The sequence below is a fragment of the Odocoileus virginianus genome, chromosome 29 (genome assembly GCF_023699985.2).
Source record: "Odocoileus virginianus isolate 20LAN1187 ecotype Illinois chromosome 29, Ovbor_1.2, whole genome shotgun sequence".
Classification (NCBI taxonomy): domain Eukaryota; kingdom Metazoa; phylum Chordata; class Mammalia; order Artiodactyla; family Cervidae; genus Odocoileus; species Odocoileus virginianus.
Window position 1 is genome coordinate 24,588,617 of NC_069702.1, and position 16,500 is coordinate 24,605,116.

Consider the following 16,500-nt stretch of genomic DNA (forward strand, 5'->3'; position numbering starts at 1 on the left):
CAATCCGGGCCACACACCAGCAGAAATCAATTTAATTAGGGAGGGGGCAGTGAGCACAGAGAATGAGAAAAATAAACCAATGTCCACCCACACATTTCAAAAATTCAGAACAAGGACCATAAAAAGGATGACATGACTATAGCCTGTAACAAAAAAGTTAATAGTTTCATTTTCGTGAAAACCAATTAAGGGTGAAAAAGGGAAAGGAGGTTGCAGAGATGTTCAAGGTCAAGTGAAGAACCAGGAGAAGGAGGACATATATACCTCAGTCTTTTCACTCCCCTCCCCTTTGGCTGAACCCACTCAGTCCCTGGCCAGGACAGCAGATCTATCAAACCTACAAAACTCTCCTGGAGCTCTTTCTTTATCCTCTCCTGAGTAATTTAGGCTGATGTCATCACCATCAGTGACTTTTGCAGAATTCGGGTTGCCAGATTTAGACAATCCAAATACGATTCCCAGTTAAATTTGAATTTCAAATAAGATAATAGATGTATTTTTTAGCTGAAGTATGTCCCAAGTAATAGTTGGGACATACTTATACTAAAAAAATGAAATAAAATTCTTGTTTACCTGAAATTCAAACTTAAGTGTCTTGTATTTTATCTGGCATCTCCAGCCAGAATCCCACAATTAGAACCAAATATTATTGATATTATGCTTGCTAAGTTGCTTCAGGTATGTCCGACTCTTTGCAACCCTATGGACTGTGGCCCACCAGGTTCCTCTATCTATGGGGTTTTCCAGGCAATAATACTGGAGTGGATTGCCATTTCCTTCTCCAGGGGATCTTCCCGGCCCAGGGATCAAACTTGCATCTCTTACATCTCCCACACTGGCAGGCGAATTCTTTACCACTAGCGCCACCTGGGAAGTACTTTTAGCAAAATTCTTACATAGAATGTGACCTAAATAGTAGAAACGCTAAGCTCCTGTGGACAGGATCTTATACAAGATTTAATCAAATATTGGGTTGGCCAAAATGTTCGTACCATAAAACTCGAATGAACTTTTTGGCCAACCCAATATTTTCATTGACAAATATGGGAACTTGGAAACATTAAACAAGATTCCCTCATGGGAGGCAGAATCAAGACGAGAATCCATGTGGCCTGTTTTTCTCCCTCCTTCCTCTCTGACAAGAATTTTCTTTTCATAAACTTTATATATAACATACAAAGCTTCAGGGGCTAAATGGTGAAGTGGATTCTAAATTCTAAAATAATTTTGTAAAGTTGAAACAAATAAAATGAGTAAAAAGAAGAGTATAATAAAGAAAGGGTTAGGCCTTTGTGAAATCTAACTGTATAATGTACCTTTTGAATCTTACTTTGAAAGTCTGCAATCAATTACTTTTCAATCAGTCCGCCACCCAGACCTTCCGAATGCACACTTGGTCAATTCAAAAGCTCCACAAAACAGGCTGAGTCTCTTCAGCACATCCATCACTGGGCTGAACATGCCTGCCTGCCAGCAGACACCAGCCAACGCAAGGAAGGTGGGAGGAAGCGAATGAAAAGAGCAGCAGCTCTGAAAAAAGAAAATGCTTCCTTTGCCCAGTGTGTATCTAGGGGCAGGGGGAATGCTTCCATTTACTCAGGAGCCCTGTTGTCATTTGAGAAGCACATTTTAATGCTGAAACCTAACGGGGACTCTCACCTAGCAGCAAACTGGGTCCAAGATCTAGGCCAGGCTCTTTGATCTTTAGAGACCTTTTCGCTAAAAAGCCCTCATTTTTCAGAAATGAGATCTAAAGTACATTCCCCTTTTTAGGAACACCCATAGTTTTAAAGGCTTCAGTGGACAATTCTGATGTTCACTCTCCATATGGGGTTTTCCCAAAATTAATGTCCAAAGGAGAAAGTACAGCCAAGCTTGGATCTCAAGGTCATTCAGAACCTTCATAAAGTCTGTATCAGTTTGGGTGCTTGGCTACCAATAACAAAACACCCATTTAAAAGAGGCTTGAGGACTTCCCTGCTGGCCCAGTGGTTAAGACTCTGAGCTCCCAATGCAGGGGGCCCAGGTTCGATCCCTGGTCAGGGAACTAGATCCCACATGCTGCAACGAAGACCTGGTGCAGCCAAATAAATGGATAAATAAAAAAATATATAAAAAAAATAAAAGAGGCTTGAACGATGTTTTTGTTTTTTCCCACATGATAAGCCAAGAGATGGATGGTCCTAGTGTTGTTTCAGGAGCTCCCCAGTGTTGGGGCTCTGGGTCAACTTTCTTCCTATTTTCTCCACCTGTGCCTCAAGACTACAAGATGGCTGCAGCAGCTCCCTGGAAGATAACCTCGTGTTTGAAATCCAAAACAGAAAGAGATTTTCCTTACTAGATTTTTTTTATCATCAAAGAGAAAAATCTTTCTTCAAACCCCCCAGCAGGTATCCCCTTGTGTCCTGTGACCAAAGCTGGGTCACATGCAAGGGAGTCTAGGAAAACAAGAATCCAGAATTTTTGGCTTTTATGTAGGGTGATGAAGGCTCTGACATCATCAAGGAAAAACTGGTATACATTGCACACTCGTATCCTGCCATCACTGCCAGCCCAAAACATCACCATAGTCCTAAAAGTCTTTGCAAACTGCTTCATCTCCTGAGTTCCCTATATTTATTAATGATGCCAGCAATCTTTCTGTCACTGCTCTGGAGACCACTGATTCTTTGGGGTTCCTCCCTTTCCCTAATTCCCACAAGCAATCAGTCTCCATGTCTTAAGGATCATCCATCTCTTCACAAAGAGTCTTCTAGCTCTTCTCCTTTTGGTTCTAATACAGCATATTGACTCAGATGCTTATCACTTCACAGCAAGCTGCTGCTGCTGCTGCTAACTCACTTCAGTCGTGTCCAACTCTGTGCGACCCCATAGACAGCAGCCCACCAGGCTCCTCTGTCCCTGGGATTCTCCCAGCAAGACTAAAGTGCAAAAGCTACAAGAATATTCTGCCCTCATCCTATACACCACATTTAAAAAACTAAGTTTCTTGTTCAGAAAACTTTCAAGGAGTCCCTATTAACCACAGAAAATATTCCAAAGCATTTAACCTAATCATTAAGGTCAGCCACAATCAGTTGCGGTGGTTAAGAAAACTGACTCTGCAGTTAAATGACTTGTGTGAGATTTGGCTATTGACAGCTCTCTAAGTTTCTGTTTCTTCACTCATAAAACGAAGGTGATAATAATACACAGCATACACAGTAAGTGTCAAGCAATGGTAGCTATTATTTTTGCTCTTTTTTTTTTTGTTGTTACTGAGTAGCAGGCACTCTACTCTGAGTTAGGATGAATGGGCGGGTAATACACACATGGTGGCTGCCCACAGTGAGTCAATTTCAAATGCTGAAATAAAGTCCAACCCTTCCATTGGTTGGATGTACCTCTAATCCACCACTCAACAGCCATTTTATAAATGGATTCTTTGTCTTTCTCTACTTGACTAAGAAAAGTACCAAGGTTAGCACCATTTTGGGCCGAGCTCATTCTTCAAGAAAGCTTCTGCTAAAATCCCTAAACTGGGACTTCCCTGGTGGTCCAGTGGTTAAGAATCCATATTGCAGCGCAGGAAACATGTGTTCAATCCCCAGTCAGGGAACAAAAATCCCATATGCTATGGAGCAACTGGGCCTGAAGGCCACAACTACTGAGCCCTTGAGCTCCAGAGCCCACGTGCCACAACTAGGAGCTGATACAGCCAAATAAATAAATAAATTAAAAAAATAATTTCCTTCTCCCTGGAGAAGGAAATGGCAACCCACTCCAATATTCTTGCCTGGAAAACCCCATAGACAGAGGAGCCTGGTGGGCTACTGTCCAAGGGGTCACAAGAGTCAGGTTGACTTAGCGACTAAACTACCACCAAATAAAATGAAATCCCTAAACTTCAATTTGTCCTCAAGAAAAACTTCATTTGCTCTGAGGCCATAAACCCTAGCTCATATCTTGATTTATTCTTTCAAAGCAGTTTATGCTTCCACAGTATGTGGAAGTATGTATTTCATACTTCCTGAGTAATACTGAAGTATTAACAGTATGTATTTATCTTTATCCAATATCTATGCAACTTTGAAAAACTGAAATGAAAAGACACGGTGGCTCTTTATTTTATTAGGCCACAGTTAGCTTCCATACATTTTAAGCATCAGAGATTAAAAGTCACAGCAGGAATTAGAGGGACACACAAATTACACTCTTCTCTTTGTGATGGTCTCGTGACTTAGTATTTTCATCTTTACATTTCAACTCCTTTTTTTTTTCTGTTTTTTACTTATTTTTTTTTAAATGTTGCTTATTTATTTTTGGCTGTGCTGAGTCTTCATTGCCGTTTGCAGGCGTCTCACTGTAGTGGCTTCTCTTGCTGCAGAACCCGGGCTCCAGGGCGCTCGGGCTTCAGTAGTTTCCGCATGTGCCCTCGGTAGTTGTGATTCCAGGGCTCTAGGGCACAGGCTCAATAGTTGTGGCGCATGGGCTTGGTTGCTCTGTGGCATGTGGGATCTTCCCGGACCAGGGATCGAACCCATGTCTCCTACATTAACAGGTGGGCTCTTTACCACAGAGCTACCACGGAGGTCCCCTTTTTGTTTTTTAAATTTTTATTGGAGTATAGTTGCTTTACTATGTTGTATTCATTTCAACTGGACAGCAAAGTGAATCAGCTATACATATACATACATCCCCTCTTTTTTGGATTTCCTTCCCATTTAAGTCCCCACAGAACACCAACTAGAGCTCCCTGAGCTACACAGTAGGTTCTCATTAGTTATGTATTTTACACAAACCGTCAATCTCCCAATTTATCCCATCCCCCTCAGCTCCTCTTAATTTGACCTCTTTTGTCCTAAGAGCCATAAAAAAAGACAATATTGCATACAATAGCAACATGGCAGTCTCATTCACTGGTGGTGGTGTTTTTTTTCAAAGGTATATCTTTAAAGATAAATTGGACCTATGCCCTGCTGATACATTCTGGCCACTAAAAGAATTCCACACAATGAATGCTTCTTTTGCCCTCTGAAATGACCGAAGCAGTGGAAGGCCAGGAGAATGCCTCATTTCGCTAAGTTCATTAGTGGCAACGTGCTGGCAGGCACCCGAGGCCCTGCCTTTGCTCTCGCCTCCAGAGGCAGGCGAGTTTCTCTGTCTCTCCAGGCAGGAACACTTAGTGGTTAAGGACACTGACCCCGGAACTAGACCACCTGGGTTCAAACCATGGTTGTGTGACCTTGGGGAATTCTTTAACTTGTTTGTGCCTGAGTCCTTCATCTACATTGAGGATGAAAACTGACTGAGCTCAAAGGACTGCTATGAGAATCAAATGAGTTAGTATATGTAATGTGCTTGGGGAACTGCCTGACACATGATTAAGAGCTCCGTAAGTGTGAGCTGTTGTTATTACTAATACTCTTTCCCTTGGCTTGGCCACCTGTCAACAGTCTCGATGGCTTGCTGGAACACTTCCTAAACATTCCCCCAAAGCACTCTATTCAAAACCTCAGGCCAGCCTATGAATCAACCAATTTCATTCTGTAGAAAAGAGTCCCAGAAGAAAAATGGGGAATGCTGGATATAGTGGGGCTAATGCTTTATCAGGTTCTTCAGAAGGCTGGACAACAGAAATGCAAACTGCTTTGCTTAAAGGGAGTCCATATTTTATTTCTCTCCAGTGAAACAATGTTCTCCTTAAGAGTCAAGCAGCATTCCTCTCTCTGCCTACTCTTTATAACCTCCTACTCAAATATACATGCCACTAAGAAAACCGTACAAGTCTGCACAGTTCAAATAGCTTGGGCTCAATAAAAACCAGACTTCTGACAAGCTCATTAATCCAAAGATCTCAATCCTAAGGTAATGTTCACTTATCAAAGTCATAACTGGAACACTTATGTATAAATTTACTATTATGATGAAAATACAATTTATTATAAAAAGTCATTCTAGTGGTACTTTTTCTCACTTAGTGACCACTTAAAAGGTAAATACTATAATTTATACACTTAAGCACTTCCTTCACTATAAGTTCTTTTTACCATCTTTAATAATAAGTCTGACAGCCCAATACCAGAAACTAAGAATAGGTTGAAGGAAGCAGACTGTAACGTCTTCATAGTTTCAGGATAAACAATGCAATTTACAAGGCACATAAAATACATGATGACAAACCTATTAAAAGTTCTTTTCACCTAAAGACTATAAAAATACTTTGGCTCAGTTATCTGTGTCTCAGGTCTCTTAGTTTAGTAAGTGGCATTAATGAAAAGTAAAAAGACCAAAAGAAAGAAGGATGGCAAAGAACTAAGAAAGCACAGACCCTAGAATAATCTGAAATTGGCTCCAGCTATCCTTAGAGAGTTGGACCGATGGAAACAGGGAACCTCTGTTTCCACTCTATAGATCCAGTTCTTAATGAATCAGTATTCATTCTGTGTTCCAAGTGCAGTAGCAAAATAATAAATCAGAATGAATTCAATGTAGGTATGACCTATTCGAAGAGACTAAACATTTAGTGCATTCACTTTTCTGTGGTTCACAACATGTGTGGGTGCTGGGGCTGGAAGGTTGATGTGGGACCAAGAAGTACTACCATTGATGCTCCTACACTGTTGGTGGGAATGTAAACTGGTGTGGCCAGTATGGAAAACAGTATGGAGGTTCCTCTAAAAACTAAGGGTTACCACATGATCCAGCAATCCTACTCCTGGACATATATAGGAACAAAATTATAATTCAAAAGATACATGCAACCCTGTCCCTGTGTTCATAGCAGCACTATCGATAATAGCCAAGACATGGAAACAACCTAAATCCACCGGAAGATGAAAGATTCAAGAAGATGCGGGGCACACACACCTGGGAAGCCCATGTATGTATGCATATATATATGTGTGTATATACACTTACATATATGTGTGTATATATATTCACATACAGCATGAATGGATCTAGGGGTTATCTTACTAAGTGAAGTGAGACAAAAAGAGAAAGACAGATATCATACGCTATCACTTATATGTGAAATCTAAAATATGACCCAAATGAACTTACCTGGGAAACAAAAATAGACTCACAGCCATAGAGAATAGACTTGTGATTGCCAAGGGGGGCAAGGGACTGGGAGGGATAGATTGGGAGTTTGGGATTAACAGACGCAGACTATTATATATAGTACAGGGAACTATATTCAATATCCTAAAATAAAGCATAGTGGAAAAAATACATATGTATAACTGAGTTACTTTGCTCTATAGCAGGAAGAAACTCATTGTAAATCAACTATGCTTCAATAAAAAGACATATGATTAATATGATGGCTTTAATATAACACTTAATAATGGAGAGGTTTCTAAACAAAAACCTACCTTTCTCCCCAGCAATTCTACCCCTAGGGTACATATCCAAGAGAACTGAAAATATTTGTCCACACAAACATAGCCAAAAAGTGGAGATAACTTAGATATCCACGAACTGATGAATAGATAAATGAAATGTGGCATATCCATACAACAGAATATAATTTAACAGTAAAAAGAAATGAAGCAGCCATACATGCTAAAACATGGATGAACCTTGAAAACATCTTGCTAAGTGAAAGAAGCCAATCACAAAAGACCAAACTATGTATGATTCTCTTTATGTGAAATGTACAGAATAAGCAAATTTATAAGGATAGAAGGTAGATGAGTGGTTGCTAGGAGAAGAAGGGAACAGGGAAAGTCATAAGCAGAACTCCAGAAAAGGAAGTAACGGATAATGGGCATAGGATTTAGGGGAGAGAGTAATGAAATGTCTTAAAATTGATTATGGTGGTGGTTGTACTACTGCATGAATAAATTAAAGGGGTGGATTTTGTGATATGAAAATTATATTTCAGTAAATCTGTTCATTTAAAAAAATTTTTTATTGACGTATAACTGATTCACAATGTTGTGTTAGTTTCAGCTGCACAGCAAGGTAAATCCGTTTTTTTTTTTCCATTTATTTTTATTAGTTGGAGGCTAATTACTTTACATCATTGCAGTGGTTTTGTCATACATTGAAATGAATTAGCCATGGATTTACATGTATTCCCCATCCCGGTCCCCCCTCCTGGTAAATCAGTTTTATACGTAAATTGTTGTTGTTCGGTTGCTCAGTCATGTCTGACTCTTTGCGACCCCATGGACTGCAGCGTGCCAGGCTTCCCTGTCCTTCACCATTTCCTGGAAGTTTGCTCAAACTCATCTCCGTTGAGTCTATGATGCCATCCAGCCATCTGTTGTCCTCTGTTGTCCCCTTCTCCTCCAGCCTTCAATCTTTCCCAGCATCAGGGTCTTTTCTAATGAATCAGCTCTTCGCATCAAGTGGCCAAAGTACTGAAGCCTCAGCTTCAGCATCAGTCCTTCCAATGAATATTCAGGACTGATTTCCTTTGGGATTGACTGGTTGGATCTCCTTGAAGTCCAAGGGACTCTCAAGAGTCTTCTCCAACACCACAGTTCAAAAGCATCAGTTCTTCGGTGCTCAGCCTTTTTTATGGTCCAACTCTCACATCCATACATGACTACTGGAAAAACTATAGCTTTGACTAAACAGACCTTTGTTGGCAAAGTATTGTCTCTGTTTTTTTTTTTTTTTTGTCTCTGCTTTTTAATATGCTGTCTAGGTTTGTCATAGCTTTTTTTCCAAGGAGCATCTTTTAATTTCGTGGCTGTAGTCACCATCTGCAGTGATTTTGGAGCCCAAGAAAATAAAGTCTTTCACTGTTTCCACTGTTTCCCCATCTATTTGCCATGAAGTGATGGGACCAGATGCCATGATCTTAGTCTTCTGAATGTTGAGCTTTAAGCCAACTTTTTCCCTCTCCTCTTTCACTTTCATCAAGAGGCTCTTTAATTCCTCTTCAATTTCTGCCACGAGGGTTACATATAAATATATCCACTCTTTTTTAGATTCTTTTCCCATATAAGTCATTACAGAGTATTGAGTAGAGTTCCGTGTGCTATACATTAGGTCCTTATTTTTAAATTAAAATAAATTTCCCGGTTGACTTCTATCTATTTATTAATGACTGCGCTGGGTCTTTTCTTTTTGCTGCTGTGGACTTTCTCTAGTTGTCGCATGCAGGTCTCTCATTCTGGGGGCTCCTTTTGCTGCGGTGCACAGGCGCTAGGGTGCATGGGCTTCAGCAGTCGCGGCTCCTGGCCTCTAGAGCACAGGCCCAGTAGTTGTGGCACACAGGCTTCGTTGTCCTGCAGCATGGGGGACCTTCCTGGGGCAGGGATGGAACCCTTGTCCCCCGAACTGGGAGGCAGATTCTTGACCACTGGACCGCCAGGGAAGTCCTAGGTCCTTGTTACTTACCTATTTTATATATAGCAGTGTTATATCAACCTCCCAGTTTATCCCTCCTTGCTTTTCCCCTCTCATGGCTATAAGTTTGTTTTCTATGTCTGTGACTCTATTTCTGTTCCATAAATAAATTCATTTGCCACCCCCCCCTTTTTTAGGGCTGCTCTTTTAAAGCTGCTTTTCTCTCATTTTTCTTTTTTTTTTACCAAATAGATATTTATTACTAAATACAAGTGACAGGGTTAATAGTGAAGCATATATTAACTACATACACAGTATATAGCATACACAGTAGACCTTTGTCCTTCACAAGCGCTATTCTGGAAATATTTTCAAATCACCAGATAAATGATTACCACTAGGGCTGAGGTATTGCACTACAACAGGGAGTCGGGGGAGGGGTGTCATTCATTTTGGAATCTACATGAATTGCGACCCCAGGAGTCATGCAGAGCAAACTCTGCATGGCCATATATGGTGGTCCTAGCTACCATTAAGACACTAGCATGCGCTTTTATTTCCCTGGATCTCTGCCTGCCACCCCAGCACCACCACAGAAGCAATTCTTTTTCCTTTTTCCACTTTACAAGAATTATTGAATATGTGCCAATAGATTGGGATACAGATAGTGGTTGATCAGCCAGGCGATAATGGTTTATTCTTAACAGGCATCGCCAGCACTCATGAGGATCTTAGTTCCATGATCAGACTCCACCCCCGCCACCCCTTACCCCAGTCTTTATCCCATCTCATTCAAATATTTACAAAAGAGGTCCCAACATGTGGTTATGAACTGTCAATCTTATTTATAGGCAAATAATCTTTTTCTGCATATTTTAAATATCCTTTTCAAAATATACTAGCTGCTGTCTGCTCTGGCTTTTTTGAATTTCCAATTAAATATGCAACTTGATGTGCTTTTGCAGTAGATATAGTTAGCATTGCAAATACTTGCGCTTACTGAGCAAACACCTGTGTGCTCACTTCTACCATAACCCACAGAGATGGAAGCTGCTGACCTTTAAGCAAATGGCAGTGCATTCATATTTTCTTCTGTAAGTCACGGAGTGTGGGAAGTAACTAGTCACATCCAGAAAATTCCACTTGTGTTTGTTTAAGGGGTAGGAAAGCAGAAAAAATGGATATGGCCCAACTGCTGCTCTGTTAGAACCTATGCAAATGAATCATTTGACTATGTAGGACTAATTTCCCCAAACCATTTGTTCTATTTAGTTTCTTTTGTTTGTTTTATTTTGTTCTCTGACCACGAGGCATGTGTGATTTTAGTTTCCTGATCAGGGATCAAACACATGCCCCCCCTGCAGTGGAAGCACAGAGTCTTAACTACTGGACCCCCGGGGAAGTCCCTGTTCTATTTAGATTTTACAGTCATTTAATTATTATGATACATCTCAGACATATAAGGCATAAAGAATCGTGAAGCATCCCATTGCTTACTATTATCCCACATGAGCAATAAATGCACATGGAGCCCCTGACCACATTATTATCTCCACTCTTGACTTTCAAATGGTTGGGAAAGGACAAAAAAGTGATGCATAATTCAGAAACTGCAGAGCAAAACATGCGTGACAGCCAAACTGACACTCAATAAAGATACTGCCCTGAAGAGTCTGATACAAAGGGATTACCTGTCCAAAGTTAATCCCACTCCCTGGAATCCACACTGCCAGGATGGCGCAAATGCTCACTACTACGTTCTCTTTTAAGCTAAAACACCAAAGCTTCTATACAGAGATGAATGGTCATCCCTTCCCATTCATAGTGGATAGCTCCATGAAAACACCATGAGTGGCTCTCTCTGAATATTCATTTATGAAACGAAATGTTCCCAACGTACAATGCCTCTCTCCGAAATGGCCTATAAATTTTTCTACCTATTTTTAGGAACAAAATATTCATCTAGAAGTTCATCTACTTTCCAATCCATCTTACCAACTCAAGTGAAAGGAAGTTTTTTCTTAAAATATTTATTTATTTGGCCCTGCCAGGTGATAGTCATGGCCAGGGATCAAACTCGGGCCCCCTGCACTGACAGTGCAGAGTCTTAGCCACTGGACCACCAGGGAAGTCTCTCAAAGAGAGCTTAAATCATACTTTTCAATGGAAAAAACAAAAACAAAAAAAAAACCCCACATTTGCAGGAAAAAGAGAAGGATACAAGGTCAGGGGAGCAAGAGATGGTTGACTGCTAGTTCAACATAACTCCAAAATCCAGAAAACACACAGGACATTGAAACAATATGGAAAGTCAACCACAGTGGGTTTCCTGTGTGATCTGAGAGTTCTTCTATTATCCAATATTTACTGTGAATTCATTTATCACATTAGATTCTCTCTCCTAACAGACCTGAGGGAACAGGACACTGGATGGTTAGATTTTAGCCAGAATATAGAGAAGGGATCAAGGGCTTGAGTACTTTCTGGATACGACAGGCCTGGTGGAGCAGATGAGAACTTGGGTCCTAGAGGGGGACATGGGGGTGGGGGTGGTAAGGGAGGGAGACCAAAGCACTAGCCCTGCCTGTTTTCTCAAATGTCAGGCCCATCGCCCAGGCTCTGAAACTTCAGTTGTAACCATGGCCCCCTTACGTTCTGCTAACAGATGCTGAGTCTCCAAGTCACTACAGCTCAACCACATTTTTGCAATTTGAGTAAAACCCCTGGTAATACAAAGGAAAGTTGAAGGGCTGCTTGCTCGTGTTCAACCATAATCAACTCTCCCAAGAGCTGGGTTTTTTTTTTTTCTTTTTTTTGTTGGTTAGTTTGTTTGCTTTCCATTTGTTTCACCTTTCTATGTGTCCTGTTGATAATGAGTTCAGTGTTCCCTTGATGTAAAAGAACATGCTAACTAAAGGTCATGGACAGAAAAAGAATCATCCTTCACACCTCATGTGTTCTTTGCCATGCTTTCATTTCTCACTTCTTTCTAAAAACAGCTATAGATGATTTCATAAGAAAGAAAAAAGTATGTGCGCACACACACACACACACACACACACACACACACTCAGGCTTCCCTGGTGGCTCAGAGGGTAAAGCATCTGCCTGCAATGTGAGAGACCCAGGTTTGATCCCTGGGTTGGGAAGATCCCCCGGAGGAGGGCACGGCAACCCACTCCAGTATTCTTGCCTGGAGTATCCCAAGAACAGAGGAGCCTGGAGGGCTATATGCAGCCCATAGGGTCGCAAAGAGACACGACTGAGCGACTAAGCACAGCATAGCACACTACACATGCATTCATTTATATATCAATTATACCAACTACTTACACATATATGTTAAAGTAGGAAGATACAATAACGTTGAAAGAAAAGATCATGGCAATGATTTTAAAACTTCATACAGTCACTATTAAGTAAGCATTAAGAATAGTTTTGAACCTCCAGACAATTCAAGGCAAAGGCAGAAAAAGGTCAAGTAATGCATAGTCTTGCATCAAGTCTGAGTTTCCTAAGGGAGCTGTCCTTTCATTTTTCCACATACCAAGTCAAACCAAATCTTATTTAGTTTAGGAGATGACACTCCCAGTCTCTTCAGCCACATAAACTAGTTAAGATATATTTTATGAACATTCTCTTTTGTCCTTATCTTTTCAAACACACAGGAACTCCAGACTCAGAAACTATAGTAAAATCTATCCCAGCTCATCAGCAGTCATGCCAAAGAAACTCACAGCATGTTCCCAGAAGCATTATCTTGATGGAATAGATTATACATGGGGGATTAAGAGATGAAAGATGAGGCTACATATCCTAACTCTTAATCTTCTTCTATTTCTGCTTAAGAAAAAGAAAGACATCTCAGTAAAACGAAACAAAAATTACACACAGCAAATATCTGAGACAGGACAAAGGATTATATAGTTAGGTCTTTTGAAAGTTAGTAAAGTTGATAACCAAAAGTTCCATGGACTTATTTGCAGCTCATCTTTAACCCAGAAACAAAACAAAACAGAAGGGCTCAGTTAAAAAGGAAAAAAAACAACCCAATGTCTAGAGATGAAATGGATTTTGTTGCCACTAAGCTGTTTTACAAGAAATGCAGTAATCTGATGCTCCGAGGCAAGTCTCTTTAATAATGGATGGATCAGCATTTAGAAAACTATAGGAAACAGATCCTAGACCAGACCTCCCGCGTGTGTTGGAGGTCCTGTAACTGAAGGAAATGGCTTTGGGAGTCTAGGAAAAGACTAAAGAGATCATCTCTCCTTGTGTATGAAACACGTCTAATTAGGTAACTACTAACCTAATTGGTAACTGACTCCTTCAAAACCAAGTTTCCCGAAATACTCTAAGAAACTGCTGCCTTCAGATTCAGATCCCAGAGTCCCCACCAAAGTCTCATTCTCCTCCATTTGCTGGTGCTCAGCATACTGCCTCACTCTGCCAGCTCAGTGGCTCTAAGATTGTTTTGTATGCCCATGCAGTTCAACAGGTTTAAGTGAATATAATTGTAATACAAGCAAGATTGTTTCATGTGATTTCTAGAATGAGGATTTTGGTTTTTTAAAGACCAGTACTTTTTTGTGTTGATTAAACCACATGGATCCCAGGGAATATTGTAGAAAACACAAGGAAAATTCACTACTGAATGATTTCTCATTTATTATAAATTTTTCCCCACCATGCACTGTTAGATTAAAGAAGTCTGGGGTGAACAATGAATTTACAATTAACATACTTTACTGAATCTGTCCTGAAAAAGTTCATTGGGAAAGTTAAGTGCTATGTATAAGTTCAAGCGATTTGCTGAGGATCCCTTCACATTCTATTTCAGCTTGTAGTTTTTAATCGGAAAAGCTAATATTTACTTTATAAGCTTCTGAAACATCCAGTAAGCATATACTCAAAAAGTTATATGGTAAACAGATTTTATACACCTTCTGCATTTAATATTTTATTTTGCAATACATTTCTTAGAGTTTCCAAACACTAATTTGATTATATTTTTAAAAATTCTATAAATTGTTAACTCTTTCACAATTGACTATGGTAAAATGCAGAGTAAAAAAGTCCTTTGTCTTTGACCCAGGAGTCTTATGTCCTTGTGGTTTAGTTGCTAAGTCGAGTCCAATTCTAGCAACCTCATGGACAGAGGAGCCTGGCAGGCTACAGTCCATGGGATTCTCCAGGCAAGAATAGTGGAGTGGGTTGCCATTTCCTTCTCCAGGGGATCTTTCCAACCCAGGAATTGAATCCAGGTCTCCTGCATTGTAGGTAGATTCTTTACCAACACGCTGCAAGGGAAGCCTCACACCTATTAGGATAGCTTGTTAGTAGGGTAAATTCTCGGATCTTTCACAATTCTCAACAACTCTCACTAAATTATCATAATGCAAATGTCATGCTGAGACCTAGATTAATAGACTATTTTCCCTTTCCTGTTCTCCAAATGAGGTCTGTGTATTAGTGAACATGACAAAAATCTTGCTTTTGTCTTCTCTCTATCACTTCTTTCTTATGGGAGAAAGTCATGCTTTATATTTTATATATGTATATATCTATAATGCTTTATATTGTTACTATTACCACTATCTAATTCCATAATGTTTTTTATCACCCCCTCCAAAGAAATCCTGTACTCATCAGCAATCACTCCTTAGTCCCTTTCTTCCCTCATCGCCAGCAACCGCTAACCTGCTTTCTCTTTCTAATCTGGACCTTCCATATAAACGGAATCATACAAAGTGTGATCTTTTGTGATCAGTTTCATTCACTCAGCATCATACTTTCAACGTTCAGCCACATTGTAGCTGATATCAGTGCTTCATTCTTTTATATGATTGAATAATAATCAATTATATAAACATATCCTACTCTGTTTACCCATCAGTTGATGAACAGTTGAGTTTTTCCCCTGCTTTTTGGCTATGTTGAACAGTGCAGCTATAAAATTTCATGCACACGTTCTTGTGCAGATTTAGGTTTACATTTCTCCTGTGTAAATACCTATTGTTGTTGTTGTTCAGTTGCTCCATGTGTCCAACTCTGTGATCCCATGGACTTCAGCACACCAGACTTCCCTGTCCTTAACCACCTCGCGGAGTTTGCTCAAACTCAGGTCCATTGAGTCAGTGATGCTACGTAACCTTCTCATCCTCTGTTGTCCCCTTCTCCTCCTGCCTTCAATCTTTCCCAGCACTGGGGTCTTTTCCAATGAGTCAGCTCTTTGCATGAGGTGGCCTAAGTATTGAAGCTTCAGCTTCAGCATCAGTCCTTCCAATGACTAATGATTTCCCTTAGGAGTGACTGGTTTCATCTCCTTGCAGTCCAAGGGACTCTCAAGAGTCTTCTCCAATACCACAGTTCAAAAGCATCATTTCTTCAGCACTCAACCTTCTTAATGGTCTAACTCTCACATCCGCACATGACCACTGGAAATCTATAGCTTTGACTATACAGACCTTTGTCGGCAAAGCAATGTCTCTTCTTTTTAACATGATGTCTAGGTTTGTCATAGTTTTTCTTCCAAGGAGCAAACATCTATTAATTTCATGGCTGCAGTCACTGTCCACAGCATTTGGAGCCCAAGAAAGTAAAGTCTGTCACTGTTTCCATTGTTTCCCCATCTACTTGCCATGAAGTGATGGGCCCGGATACCTGATCTTAGTTTTTTTAATGTTATGTTTTAAGCCAGCTTTGGGTCATGTGGTAACTCTGTTTTTGAGGCACTATACCCAATTATTTTCCAAAGTAGCTACATAATTTTACAATCCCATCAACAATGTATGACTGTTTCAGTTTCTTCACATCCTTGTCAGCACTTGTTATTGTCTGCCTTTTTCATTACGGCCGTGCTGGTGGGTATGAAATGGTACCTTTGGGGGTTTGATTCGCATTTATCTGATAATTACTGGTGTTAAGCATTTTTTCATATGCTTATTGTCCATTTATATGTTTTTCTTGGAGAAATGTCTTTAAACATTTTGCTCATTTAAAAAAAAAAATCAATTTCGTCATTTTTGGCTGTGCTGGATCTTTATTGCTGCATGGGCTTTTCTTTAGTTTTGGTGTGCAGGCTTCTCATGTGGGATCTACCTGGACCAGGAATCAAGTCCATGTCTTCTGCACTGGCAGGCAGATTCTTTACCACTGAGCCACCAGGGAAGCCCAAATTTTTTGCTCAGTTTTAATGGGGTTATTTGTCCC

The 16,500-nt window shown here is 40.2% G+C and overlaps 1 protein-coding gene across 1 annotated transcript in view; it reads right to left on the bottom strand.

The window, feature by feature from the left end:
• The window catches only part of SHROOM3 (shroom family member 3), a 318,505-nt gene that overhangs the window by 269,693 nt on the left and 32,312 nt on the right, over positions 1-16,500 (bottom strand). The gene's annotated exons all lie outside the window — the stretch shown is intronic.